The following is a 15,831-nucleotide window of genomic DNA, read 5'->3' as shown; positions in this document are numbered from 1 at the left end:
AGTTTTGGTCGCAATGGAGGCCGTGGGCGTGGAAATAGCAATGAAGAGAGAGGACAAATGAACCAGCAAAATTGGCGAGGACGAGGCCGCGGACGTGGAAGAGGTGGCCGTTCTAATCGTTCAAATGTCAAATGTTACAATTGCGGAAAATATGGACACTACGCAAAGGATTGCTACGCTGAAAAGAAAGTGGAAGAAAATGCAAATTTGGTTGAGGAAGATGACACAAAAGGTGATGGCATTATCTTGATGGCCTATGAAGGCAATGCTTTGGATGGTGGCATGGTGTGGTATCTAGACACCGGTGCTAGCAATCATATGTGTGGGCACAAACATCTCTTTGTTGATATACAAGAGATAGAAGATGGACATGTGTCCTTTGGAGACTCAACAAAGATTTCGGTCAAAGGCTGAGGAAAAATATGTTTTCCCCAAAAGGATGGAAAAGAAGGTACCATGGAGGATGTATATTATGTACCAGATTTGAAAAGTAATATTTTGAGTATGGGCCAATTGAAGGACAAAAATGATCAAGTAATTGCAAACGTTGAAATGACAAAGAATCGAATATTCAAACTTGACTTGAAGAATGTACAAGAAAAGTGTTTGCAAGTCAACACAAAAGACAAAGCTTGGCTATGGCATTTACGATTCAGACACTTACATTATGGTGCACTAAACAAATTAGCAAAAAATAAAATGGTTCATGGGTTCCCAAACATGGACTACATCAAGAAATTTTGTGAAGATTGTGTACTTGGAAAGCAAGCAAGGACAACTTTTCAAAAGAAGGCAGAATATCATGCAAGGAGATATCTTAAGCTAATACACACCGACATATGTGGCCCAATCACTCCAAAGTCTTTTAGTGAAAAGAGGTATTTTATTACTTTCATCGACGACTATATAAGGAAAACTTGAGTTTATTTTTTGAAGGAAAAATTAGAAGCTTTTGAGGTGTTTAAAAAGTTCAAAGTTATGATGGAGAAGACAACCAATCTTTACATCAAGACTTTGCGGTCAGATAGAGGCGGAGAATACATGTCAGCCGCTTTCATAAACTATTGTGAGGAACAAGTTATTAAAAGATTTTTTACAGCACCATATTCACCTAAACAAAATGGTGTTGTCAAAAGAAAAAATCGAACGATTCTTGATATGGTTCGATCAATGTTGAAAAGCAAAGACATGCTGAAGGAGTTTTGGGCGGAAGCAGTGCAATATGCTGTGTATGTGCAAAACCGATATCCACATTCAAAATTGGAAAATAAACACCACAAGAAGCTTGAAGCGGCCATAAACCAACTGTATCACACCTTCAAGTGTTTGGTAGTGTGGCCTACGCACATATATGATATACCAGACCAAAGAAGAACCAAACTTGATAATAAGAGTAAGAAATATGTGTTTGTTGGGTATGATGAGAAGACAAAGGCTTTTAAGTTGTTTGATCCAATTGACAAATAGTTGATTGTGAGTCGAGATGTACAAGTGCATGAAGAAAATACGTGGGATTGGAAGAATCAAATGGAGGCAAAACAAGGAAAGTCATTGAGTGTTGCACCAATAATCACTCCAATGACTTCTGAAGTTCATGATGATGAAGAAGAAGAAAAAGAGCCACACCAACCTAAGATGCGGAGTCTGTAAGAACTATAAACTCAACCAAAGAAGTACATCTGAATTGTTTACTAGCAAACTCAGAGAACATTGCTTTTGAGGAGGCAATAAGAGACAAGGAGTGGAAAGCTACAATGGATGAAGAGATAAAAGTAATTGAAAAAAATGAAACTTGGGATTTGGTGGAGTTGCCAAAAGGACATAGACCCATAGGTGTAAAATGGGTGTACAAGAAGAAGATAAATGCCCAAGGTGAGATTGAAAGGTACAAAGCATGCCTAGTTGCAAAAGCTTACTGACAAAAGGTAAGAATCGATTATGACGACGTTTTTGCTCCGGTTTCAAGAATGGAGACAGTGCAACTTCTTTTATCACTAGATGCACAACTTGAGTGGCCTATCTATCAAATGGATGTCAAATCTTCTTTCTTGAATGGACTTATTGAAGAGGAAGTATATGTAGAGCAATCGCCTGGATACATGAAATCTGGAAAGGAGAGCAAAATGTGGAAGCTAAGGAAAGCGCTCTACGCAAGCACCCCGAGCATGGAAGACCTGAATTGATACTTACTTCAAAAGGAGTAAATTCTTACAATGTCCTTATGAGCATGCATTATATGTAAGGAAAGAATAAGGCAATTTACTTCTTATTGCTCTTTACATTAATGATCTCATTTTCATGGGGAGTAATGAGGAAATGGTTGAAGAATTTAAAGATGCTATGTTGAGGGAGTTTGAAATGACAGATTTGGGGTTGATGAAATATTTTCTTGGTTTTGAGATCAAACAAGGAGACTTTGGAATTTTTGTGTCACAAGAAGCATATAAGAAAGGATATTTTGAAGAAAAGCAAGATGAAAGATTATAATCCGGTAGCTACTCCAATGGAGCTCGGTACAAAACTCTCTAGATTTGAGGGAAGAGACCAAGTAAATGCTAGTGAATACCATAGTTTGGTAGGAGTCTACGATATCTAGCATGTAAAAGTCCAGACATTGCATATAATGTTGGTGTAGTGAGTTGATACATGGAAGATCCAAGACGTTCGCACCTAAAAGCTATTAAAAGAATTCTTCGATACATTTGAGGAATAGAGTCACTTGGGCTACTATACTCAGAGCCAGATGAATTCAAGTTGGTGGAATATTCTGATAGTGATTGGTGTGGAGATATAGATGACTGCAAAAGTACAACAGGATATGTGTTCTACATGGGAAATACAACATTTACATGGCTCTCAAAGAAGCATCCAATTTTCACTCTATCAACATGTGAGGCAGAATATGTGGCAGCATCTTACTGCGTGTGCCACACGATTTGGCTAAGAACTTTATTATGCGAGTTAAATTTGCAACAACTTAAAGCAACTGAAATATGAGTTGACAACAAATCAGCTATTGAATTGGCAAAAAATCAAGTTCATCACGAGAGGAGTAAACACATTGATGCTCGTTTTCATTTTATTAGGGAACATGTGAAGAATGGAGAAGTAAAAATGGTGCACGTTGCAAGTCATGACCAAGTAGCAGATATTATCACAGTCATTTCCAACTGCTTTGTTTGAAAACTTCAAGATGATTGGAATGGAGGATGCGAAAGAATTGAGTTTAAGGGACGAATATGTTAAGCATTAAACTCATAACCTCCAACATTTATTGGGAAGTTTTTCTTACTGCAAGAATCTGAATGCCCAAAAGTCCCTACTCTTTATTTTGCTTTTAATTCAGTTTTTAATGTGTTTTACTGCTGGCTTGTCGTTAACAAATAATGGAGTTAAAGAGTTATTATGAGACTCTATATAGTAGCTTGTATTTTATGTTTAGTGTAACACCCCATTTAATTAATAAAGCTAATTAAGGGAAATGTCACATAGTATAATATAAGAAGCAAGATCAACGGAGCATAAAGTCACTCCTACAGATATCCCAAGTACTTAAAGGTTGATAAAAGAGGCACACCACGATGCCAAATACAAGTAATAATAATTTTAGTAAATTCCAAGAGAAGACAATACATGGGCCTTAGCCCTAAATGAAAATCCACTAAGCGGGAGCCAGCCCAGGCGGACTAAGCAGTATAGTCATCATTCCCCTATTGACCGCGAGAACCTCTCGCATCTGCTCACATCAATAAATTGATGATCATCGCAAAAGGAAAAGAACCACAAACAAGACAACCAAACAAGAAAACAGGGTAAGCTAGAGTAGAAATCGTTTATCATGCAGTCACATGCTATTACACAATCCGAGCAGTATATATCAACCAATCATGTTATGACTTCTCAAACAATACACTAGACCCAGACTCGACTCATCTGGATTACATATAATCTAGTCGGATTCAGCGGACGCTTGCACTTGTGGTGGATTATCCTACTTACCCCCGAGCTGCTCACCCCCGAGCTAAGTGTTACAAGTGTTACAGTGTTTCAATCTCCCACACACAAGGTTAGCCCTTAATGAATTTCAGGCCTCCTACCACTCTCACCACAAGAGTCAGTCCGTTCTATGTGAGACTAACTGACTCCTTAGAGCGTTAGGATGCAACCTTACCTTGAATCCTAACCAAATTATATAGATGGGGCACCACCATGAACTCCCACTAACATGGGTCATGGAATTACATCCCGACCACTGAAGCACGACCTTGAAATCTCACCTAGAGATTTCAAGGAATTACGTACTGACCACATACTAAATATATTCAAACAATCAAATAATATTAATCATGCGTTTAAAACCTCATGCCAACCTCTGTAGCCCATCCTCATTCACATTCCATGTTGAATCCATACCATCTCATTCTTCCCAATTGATGAATATAGAATTTCATCTCATACCAATACCATTGCCACTTTAATACCAACCATGTCATTCATTTTACATACTAAGATCACACCAACATATCAATTTAATTCATAACTACATATATTCCATGCCTTTCTCATACTTAAAATATATAAATCAATCAACAAAACAATCCATAACAACCAAGTGAAGAAAACAGCGAGGCCTGCAATGGATCTCGCTCAAGCCAAAAGCCCTCGCTCAAGCGAGAGGAGTCCCCTCGCTCAAGCTGCAGGCCCTCGCTTAGGCGAGATCGCGACAAAGGCCCTTGGAGGTTTTACGCACTCTCGCTTAGGCGAGTCCTCCTCGCCTGAGCGAGCCTACTCCTCGCCCAAAGGTGAGGTTCCTCGCCTGGGCTGTAATTGCAGCGACACACCTCGAGCTCTCACACGTTCTCACTTAGGCGAGCATCTCTCGCCTGAGCGAGATAGTACCTCATTCAAAATGAAAGCCCTCCGCTTGAACAAGAGCTCAAGTGCGAGTTAGGGTTTGTTCCTACAAGTCTCGCCTAGGCGAGACAGGGTCACTTGGGCAAAAATATCGGGTCTCACCACTGTTCTCCCTACAACAGTCATACACTCATGCCCAAACAGTAATACCATTCATCCAAGCGTTTACAGTAGCACATCAACCACACAATCATGCAAACATTGACAAAATAAGCAAGAATCAAACTGACATGAAATCCCTAGCTTCCCTTACCTGGAAGAGCTAGCAAGAACTTTGATATGCAACAGTGAGCACCATAGTTCTACAGACAGACCCAATAACTACAAACAAACGGTGGAACAAAACAAGAACAAGGTTACCACGAAACCCTAACTGGGATTATGAAAGCGTAGTTGGAGGAAGACTAATATTAGCTAAGGAGTAACTTACGTGGCTCAGAGGACGAGACTGAACTAGCTCGAAGGCGGTGAAGGTCCAAACCCTAGCAGAGGAAGACGACAGCAGCTCTAAGGAAGTGGGTCTGTTTTACGAAAGTGAGCACAATGGTTAGGGTTAGGGCAAATTTGGTCTGAATTTCTCTTTTGGGCCAGCCCTTAGGCCCAATACACTGGGGCAGCCCTTAAAATAAAAGGACAAAGAAAAAAAATGGCCTTACATTTAGAATGAGTGAAAATAAAAATAAACACCGAAATACTTTGACAGAACAGAAAAGTGTGTTCATTTTCTTTTCCTCTCTTTATCACAAATCACCATTCATGCATCATGGACACATGCACCATGCACTTTTTTTTCCTCACAGCTAACATCACTAATCCACTATAATCCACATCCACTCATCTCACCATTCTCACACCTGCACCACTCACTACACCACTCACCTGCACCATGCATGCACTCACCCCTAACTCACTCACACATGCATGTACCCTTACAACACTCATGCATATCACCAAACGCACCACACCTGCACCATGCATGCACTCACCCCTAACTCACCTGACACACACTATATCTCCCACCTAAGCCCATTAAAACACCACTCACCTGCACACCCCACTGCACCTCACACTCACTTTCACACATACACACACACACACCACTAATGCACCTATTAATTCACACACCTAACAAACTCAAACAACTAACTGAATTACCCCCAACACTTGACGCTTCAACGCTTCTCTAGCCAACGTACACTTCACTCACTCGGGGAGACACTATAAAAGTAGAGGAAAAGAAAGAAAAAATGGGGATTCAGTTTTGGTCTTTTGGAAGCGGGAGGCAGAGAAAGAAGAATAAGAAAGGAGAAAAAGCAGAAAGGGGAGGTAATAGGGTTTGAACAGTCAGAAAGGAAAAGAAAGATTGGGATAGCAAAGAAAAGAAATATCACTGCAACGAAGGTATTCATTCTTAATCTCCCCTATGGTTTCTATTGGATTTTTATTTTGAATCCTTTGTTCGAACATTTGTCATATACTCACTGGACTTGCATTAGATTTCTGTTTTCTAAAGTTTAGTTTCAATTAAATTTCAATTCATATGCAATTAACTTCATCTTCACCGATTATGATGCTTGCTATTAAGGTTTCATTGTTCAATTCTTGATTTGTATTCATGTTTCATAGTTCTAATTGGTGTTCTTGTCTGCGTGCAGTGTTTTTGTTACACAAGCTTGGTTACATATTGCATTCATCATTCCATTGTTTGGAATAATGTTTAAATAGTTCAAGTTTGCACATGATAGAATGAAGAATCTATTTTCGATTGATTTTCTTACTATTATAATTGATGATTAAGGCTTTTTGAGAAACTCTGTGTGAATGGCTGAGTTTATTCCTTCTTTAAATTGTTTCAAATGAGTCCTACTATGATATTGCAGCTTAGAAGCATAAAGAAATTGAATCTTGATATTTGAGGGAAATGATTGGGTTTAATTTTATATTGGAAATTGATAAGCTAACTCCATATTTTGACCCCTTTTGTTGACGACGGGCGTTTGCTGTGAAAGGGAGTTCTATCGAAGCGTCTCCTCCATTGGGTTTGGGTTGTTCAACCATTGTTTTCAAAGGTTGCAAGTCTACGAACGACAGGTTTTTTTTTCTATTTGTTGTGTTAGGGTTTGTTTTAGTGTTTAACAGACCTAAAGTTTTGATTTTTGCATTTGAAGTAGATGATTGTTCATTGTTGGGTTTACTTTGGATGTGAAATTAGTCGAAGTTGAAGTAGCTTTTTAATGAACCAAGTACTTTGATAGGTGCATGAATACTAGTTTTCTGAATTAGTTGATTAAAACTGTCTTTTTTTTTGTGATGACATGTGTGCACAGAAGTGATGACCTGTGCTGCATTTTTTTGCAAGCATGTGGTATCACTTCATTTTTTGAACTCTCATACTATAGCAGTCAATACGTGTTTATGGGGTGATTCACTTTGGATAATCTGTGTTGATTTGTACTTATTTCCTTCATGTGGTTTCATCCACAAGTGGATTAAACATGTTTGATTTGTTGGTGATGACTTGTGTACACACAAGTGATAACCTCTACTGCATATTTTGCAATCATGTGGTATCACTCAATTTTTTGAACTTCCATATTATACCAGTCAATACTTGTTTATGGGGTGATTCACTTTGGATAATCTGAGTTGATTTGTAATTATCTCTTTGATGTGGTTTCATAGCCAAGTTGATTACACTTGTATGATTTATTGGTGATGATGACCTATTTGCTCACAATTGATTACATGTGTTGAATATTTTGAAAGCATGTGGTATGACTCGATTTTTTGATCTTTCATGTCATATCAGTCAATAGTTGATTATAGGGTGATTAAGTCTGGGTAATATGTGTTGATTTATAATTATTTCTTTCATTTGGTTTCATACCCAAGTGGATTAAACATGTCTGATTTGTTGGTGATGACTTGTGTGAACACAAGTGATAACCTCTGTTGCATTTTTTGAAAGCATGTGGTATCACTCATTTTTTTGAACTATCATACTATATCAGTCAATACTTGTTTATGTGGTAATTCACTTTGGATAATATTTGTTGATTTATAATCATCTCTTTGATGTGGTTTCATACCTAAGTTGATTACACTTGTATGATTTATTGGTGATGATCTATTTGCTCACAAGTGATGACCTATGTTGAAATTTTTGAAAGCATGTAGTATGACTCAATACTTGTTTATGAAATGATTAGCTTTGGGTAAACTGTGTTGATTTGTAATTATGTCTGTGATGTGGTTTCATACTCAGGTTGATTAAACTTGTTTAATTTTTTGGTGAAGACTTGTGTGCACATAAGTGATGACCTCTGTTGCATTTTTTGCAAGCATGTTATCAATCAATTTTTTTTATCTTTCTTGTTGTACCAGTCAATACTTGTTTATGAGATGATTAACTTTGGTGCATCTAATCAAGTTACAGTTATATGTGTTCCTTTGTATATATATGTTTGATGAATTTCAATGAACTTGGCATGTTATTTAGGAATTTTAAGTAAGATGTCTAGTAAACGTCAACGCAAATGTAGTCCGAAAGCATGCAATAAGGGGAAGAAGACGAAGGTGGTGAAAAATGATGATCAGGTATATTTTAAATCGTTATGTGATATAATTTTTTTATTGTTTATAATAAATAATATTTTGTTTATGGTACTATAGGTGCGAATTGTGCATAGGTGCGAAAGCAAGTACATTGTTGAAGTAAAAAAATGTACTCAAAGACACCCACTGTAAGCAGATTCAGGCAACACCATTTAGATGGTGTTTGGAGGTGGACAATGCGTTGGAAATAAATTGTCCTTTGTTGAAGGAAGTTTTGCATAGATGGGTTCCACAAGGGGAATACATTCGTGTAGGTCAACATTTGGTGGGGTTATCAGTTTATGATGTTTGTATATGCCTAGGTCTTAGTATGGTTGGTAAATGTGTTGAATTTGATGTTGATGTAAGTGGGGTAGTAGGTTCACTGTTCGAGAAGAAACCAATCACCTTGCGAGACATAATTAACAAGATTAAGAACTTAGTGGTTAGTGCAAAAGAGGAAACCACTCTTGGTTGACAAAATGGATCCTTGGGAGGCTCTTGTTGTTGATGATTTTGTTTTGAAAGAATTTTTGGAATGGTGCAACGTCAACACCACTTTCATCCCTGGCCTTGCTAGACATGCCCAAGTTGTTTTGCTTAACAAAGAGTTAAATGAAACACATAATACACAAGTTTTTGAACAACATGGTTGTTGCCAGTCATGCACGAGATTTCTATACCAAGGGATGGACATGGGCAGAAAAGTTCATCAAACACCACGGTTAGCATGTTTTTCCTTACTGTAAAACCACTACTACTGAAGTTTTTATGACAGAATTTTAATTAATTAAAATCACATAATTTCCAGGTTTAGTTGACGACGGAAACATTAAAAATATAACTCCACTATCAAAGAGAAAATCAATGAATAGATTGCCTTTTGTGGCTTGTGTTGTCAAAGAATGCAAACCAAACGACCTTGGGGACATGCTCATTACTATTAAGGTTATTTTTGATTTAGTGATTTTGGTGCAGTCCATTATTTACTTATCGCTTATGTGGAAAATGTCTATGTCAGGACCCAACTGATACAACCAAGGGAAGCCTACACAATAAAGTTCTATCGGATCGTGAGTTTGGTAGTGACATTGGTGTTGGCTCTGTATAGTTGTTGAAAGAAGTAATTAAACTATGAAATTATGTCTCTTTATTGTTTTTCCTCTTCATCTACAATTACTCATAAAACTTTATGAATTTTCATTGAATAGGTTGTCATATTCAGACCTTTTGGGTACCTCAACATCACACTTAGGAACATTGTTAAGGCAAATAACTAATCTTCAAAGAATTATATATTTTCTTTATTTCATAGCATGTTTTCAAGTCACACAATATAATAATTTATGACATGAATAGGTTTTCAAGTATGATATAAGTCATCCAACAGAAGAAGAAGTTAAAACTTCTATGCTTGTGGCGCGACTTAACTATGTTGTCAAACAAAACGTGGAAGCCAATGCCCAGACTAGTATAAATTCCCATTTGAACGCAAATGTTGTCAAACACTACTAATGTGGAGGATATACTGCAGAGGATGGTTCCTCCATCCACCAATATTCCATGTTTTGAGGTTGGAGAGAGCTCCAAAGTTGAATCTTCTGTTCTGGATAATATATCACTAACGTAACTCATGACTGTTTAATGTCTTTAATTTTTATGCTATTTATTTTTAACTTTTGTGTTTCTGTTGTTAATTTTAATTTTCATGACACTACGTGTTTGGAAGGATCTACTACATGTATGATATTAAACTTATTTTGTGCACTTTGGTATTCATGTAATTCACTCACTTCAACAACAAACGTTGATGATCTTAGTCAACACCTCCTACAGGGCATTGATTTCAACTCAAGAAATATTATATGGTAATCTATGTACTATTAACTGTTAACCACCGATAAAGATTTTACACACCCTCAAAATTTTGAATGTATGAAAAGGGTTTCAATATGGACCTCACTTACAATCAACCACATAAATTGAATAAAATATAATGTAGGATATTGTCCATGATGGACCTGTGGGAAAATTATGGTACAAGTGGAACATTACATACATGTCAACTATCACAATAATAAATGTTTACCAATCAAGTATTAAGTGCTGACCTACACTAAACATTTTGCACACCTTCAAAATTCGTGGTCTCTACTAAGCCCACTATCTTTTAATTAATAAAACTTACTAACATATATTCTACGAATAAAAACCATACCAAACTAGGTGTGTGATAATTGATAAAAGAGGAAAAACATCATAACTCTGATAATTTTAAGTATTGACCATTGCACTATTAAGTGTTGATCTACGCTTCACATTTTGTGCACACTCATAAACTAAGGTATTTGGGTAAGGGTGTCAATAAGTAGTCCCTATTTAATGAAACATAACACCTTAATTGTGTATATGAAACATATTGAACATCAACAAACTTCGTGTGGGATAATTCATCCACAACTCCAACATGATATTCTTCTTGTCTCTATTAAAATTATATGATGACTCAAGAACTATTAAGTAGTGACCTGGTCCAAAAAATTTGCACATGTAGAAAAAATCTGGTATGAGATTAGAGTAAACTATTTTGAAGAACATCAATTTTGGTATGGGTTATTTGGTTCACAAGTCCTACATCACATATTATATATTAACCCGGTGTGTTATAATTGGTAAAACATGAAAGACATGATAACTCTCAGATATTTAAATGTAGATCAATGATATATTAAGTGTTGATCTGTGAACAACATCTTAGACATAATTACTTATTTGTGATCTGTGTGGTAACCAATATTACTAAATTTATGACCACATACATATTGATTGTTTACCTACTATAAATTTTATTTGCACTCAATGAAAATTAGGATGAACAACATTCAGCTATAACTTCACATAAACCACTCAAAATTTCATAAATTAATCAGTAAGCCAAACAAAAAATCTGAGAGTAAATCACTTCCACAAAGTCTACACATAAAAAATACCAAAGTTAGCAATATAAATCCTAACTATAACAAACATAAATTATCTAAATCAACTACTTATGGCGCTTCCTCCTACTATATGTTGCAAAAGGAGTTCTTATTGCAAAACTCTTGACACGCATCTGAGGACCATCCCTTCGTCACACATACATGTTGTTCTGTTCGGATTCTTGTGCTTCCTAATTTGGAAAATGTACTTCTTCGACATGAACCCTCTCACCAGAATCGCCAAATTCAATAAAGCCCTTGAGGTGGTTGGCATTAGGTGTATGCAAATCACCAACACTTGGTTCACCAAACTCAGAAAACTTCAGTTTGCCCTCGTGCTGCTGCCGTTGGTTCTTCCTCTCAATCATCATTGCATTCAAGTCTAAAAGTTCTTTTTACAATTCCCCTTGCACACTTTCTTGATGTTCAACAACTTTAATTAAGTCAACTATTTTACTACCCTTATTTCGACGTCCATATACCTCAAAACCTTCTTTAACGAAGGAATTGGTCAACTCTTCTACAGAGACAACAACATCTGCAACAACCTGCAACAATTCACAACAACCATCAATAAGTATAGATGACACATTTCAAAAATAAATAAAACCGTATAAAAAAAACCTAACTTACAGTGTTATTTGTCAAACTCCTTTTAATTAGATTGTCTCGTGCTTTCATTTCCATCCAATGCAAGATTCTGGGAAACTTGGTCGTGCGCTGACAATCCTTTAAATTCGGAATCAAAAAATGGTCAAAAGACCATAACTGCCACAATTGTAATCAAAATCAGTCAAAACTCATAACCAAATATTTTAAAGTCATCAAACGAGTTTGAAATTAATTTAACATACACTACCTGTAACAAATAAACATATACAGCTACATGGAAGTGTTTGGTACTTTATTTCAACTTCAAGAACAATTTAGCTTCACAAATACTCCCAACCAAATACTCAATACACCACTCGACCCCAATTAAATTTCCCAATACTACCAAGGTCATCAACAATGTTGAACAAAATAGAAAAAAACGGTTCCACTACGATTGGGCAACAAAAACTCAGAAATTGCTAACAAAACATAAAGCTTACCAAAATCATCTAAACAAAGCTCTTTAATATGTTTTAAAATGTAATCATATACCATTTCGATATGAACAAGTTTGGTAGTTCCAAATAAATTCTTTGAATCACTATTTAACCCTTCCTTATTTAAATCAATGTTCTCACCAACCACCCTTAAACCTAGACCAAGACATACATCTAAATAGGTAAATCCAACAAATTTTGTACTCATGTGAAACCCCCCAACCTTTCCACCCACCTACTAATTAATGGACTCAAAAGATTCCTAGATATTTTCACAGACTCTTTCAACTCAACCAACCATCCAAATGGTGTTCCACAAATAAATGACTTTTGTTCCTCTGTTAACTTCTTATTCAAACTACCAATCAATTTTGTCCGACATGAATGCCTAAAACAAATATGGAACAATAAAAAAAATACAGTTATGTCATTTTTATCATAACAAATTTCAAAATAAATTGAATTCCAAAATATATCATACTTTGCAGTCAACACTGAAATCACTTCCCTCACTGACTGCACTCATATTTATCACATGAATACATCACTCAGGTAAGCACAATGTCAGCACTTAGACTTACTTCAACGTAATTCTTCTCACTTTGAACAACTACCACTCGTGAACAAAACACTTATCACATAATCACTTAATGCAGCAAAGGTCATCACTTGTGTGCACATAAGTCATCACCAACAAATCAGACATGTTTAATCCGCTTGGGTATGAAACTGCATGAAAGAAATAATTACAAATCAACACATATTACCCATACTTAATCACCCCATCATCAAATATTGACTGGTATGACATGAAAGATCAAAAAATTGAGTCATACCACATGCTTTCAAAATATTCAACACAGGTAATCAATTGTGAGCAAATAGGTCATCACCAATAAATCATACAAGTGTAATCAACTTGGCTATGAAACCACATCAAAGAGATAATTACAAATCAACTCAGATTATCCAAAGTGAATCACCCCATAAACAAGTATTGACTGGTATAATATGGAAGTTCAAAAAATTGAGTGATACCACATGATTGCAAAATATGCAGTAGAGATTATCACTTGTGTGTACACAAGTCATCACCAACAAATCAAACATGTTTAATCCACTTGTGGATGAAACCACATGAAGGAAATAATTACAAATCAACACAGATTATCCAAAGTGAATCACCCCATAAACAAGTATTGACTGCTATAGTATGAGAGTTCCAAAAATGAAGTGATACCACATGCTTGCAAAAAATGTAGCACAGGTCATCACTTCTGTGCACACATGTCATCACAAAAAAAACAGACAATTTTAATCAACCAATTCAGAAAACTAGTATTCATGCACCTATCAAAGTACTTGGTTCATTAAAAATCATACACACCAAGAAAGACTTCATTAAGATGAAACAAGCATTATTTGTAATAAAAAACTTGTCATTAAAATTTAACAATGAAGATTTCATACCTTGCGGCAAATCACCATACACACCAAGATAGACTCTCAGGACTATGCCACCAAAAACAAAACAAAATCACAGTTCCTTAACTTAAAAACCCAGAATGGTGAAAAAAAAAAGCACCAAAATCACAAAAACAAAAAAAATAACCCAAACCTACCAACCACCGGCTGAATTGAACAACGGAAAACACCAAAAACCCTAACTTCGCGAGGTTTGTCTTTTCCCTTTTTCTTCTTCGATTACAGTGTTATGGTAATTCACCTGCACAAGATAGATGTTAATTTTGCCTTTAAAGAATAACTTAAACGACTATGCCACCAAACACAAAACAAAATCTTAGTTCCTTAACCAAAAAACCCACAACGGCGATTTCACAAAAAAACCACAAAAGTGTTGGTGTATTACAGAAATGCAAAAAAAAAACCAGACCTACGAACCACGACGTTGAATTGAACAATGAAAAACAACAAAAACCTTAACTTCGTGAGGTTCGTCTTCTCCCTTATTCTTCTTCTTCAATTTCACTACAACACACGCCTTCTCCCTTTTTCTCCTTTCTTCGTTTTTGTTGGCTCTGCGCAAAGAAAACCTATTTCTCACCCCTTCAATTTTCACGCCCACACCCACTGTCCATAACGTCTTTCTACAAAAGAAGTTTTAATTAAAAAAATAAAAGCCACGTCTTCATCTAAAATGGTTTTATAAACTTAATTTTAATTTAAAAAATAAAAGCCACCTACGCATGCCACCTCATGGAGTCAAAAAAGGGGTCAGAATATGGAGTTAGTTTATCATTTTCCTTTTATATTGTGTGTTAAGTTAATAGTGTAATGACTAGAACAAGGAAATAGAGTTGGATCGGTTATATGCATTATGTGATTTTTTGTTCTAGGAATATGTGATTTGATAAAGGAGTTGTGAGTTAGTTTGAATGATTAATTCTTGAGAATTAATTATTGATTATTTGTTATGAAATATTTGGATGTCCATTGAGTTGCTAGTAGTTACCTATGATTGATTGCTATTGATGTTATCATTAGTAATGTAACGATTAAGTTGTATCCCTTTGGTTGTCTTTTGTATCTATAAATAGGGACTTCTTCTATTGATAAAGTACACACAGAAAATCAGTCTCTACTCTCTATTCTCTTTCTCTCATTTATTTTATAAAACGTTATCAGCACAAAGGCTATACAACTGAGTTAAAAGAGACATTTTCTCTTTAAGGACAATGCTTTGCGTACCTTAGTTCAGGCTATTTCTAATCCTTTGCTTATTGACAATTTTTCTTATATTCTTCTTTTTTGTGATAAAAATATTATTTGGCTTTATCAATTTTCATATTTGTCTTATTATTATTATTATTGTCTATATTAATTTTACAGTTTCATAAATAAAATTTGATTATCATCAATATTTTATGAGTCGGTTTTAAACAAGTCAAATCTTACAAAATTTTATTTTGTGACTTTTGATATTACAAGGAAAAATTACTCATCTTCTTGAGTATTAAAGGTTGAAATACATCTAGATGCAATGAGTCTTAATGATACTCTAAACAAAGGTGGAAATAAAGCATTTGAATGTCTTCTTATGGCCACAAAAAACAATGAGTTTTAATAAAATAAAAAATCATGAGACCAGATTGATTATGCTTCATTCCTAGAAGTGAATGCAACAACATCCATGAGACTAAATTGGTTATGATTTGTTCCCAGAAGTGAATATAGCAACATTTAATTCATATTTTCATGGTCATAAAGGAAATTTCAAAGAGGCATTTTGTCAT

The sequence above is a fragment of the Vigna unguiculata genome, chromosome 6 (genome assembly GCF_037176805.1).
Source record: "Vigna unguiculata cultivar grain cowpea cultivar isolate G323 ecotype 2 chromosome 6, ASM3717680v1, whole genome shotgun sequence".
Classification (NCBI taxonomy): domain Eukaryota; kingdom Viridiplantae; phylum Streptophyta; class Magnoliopsida; order Fabales; family Fabaceae; genus Vigna; species Vigna unguiculata.
The sequence above is the reverse complement of the archived record's forward strand: the minus strand, read 5'-3'. Positions refer to the sequence as shown.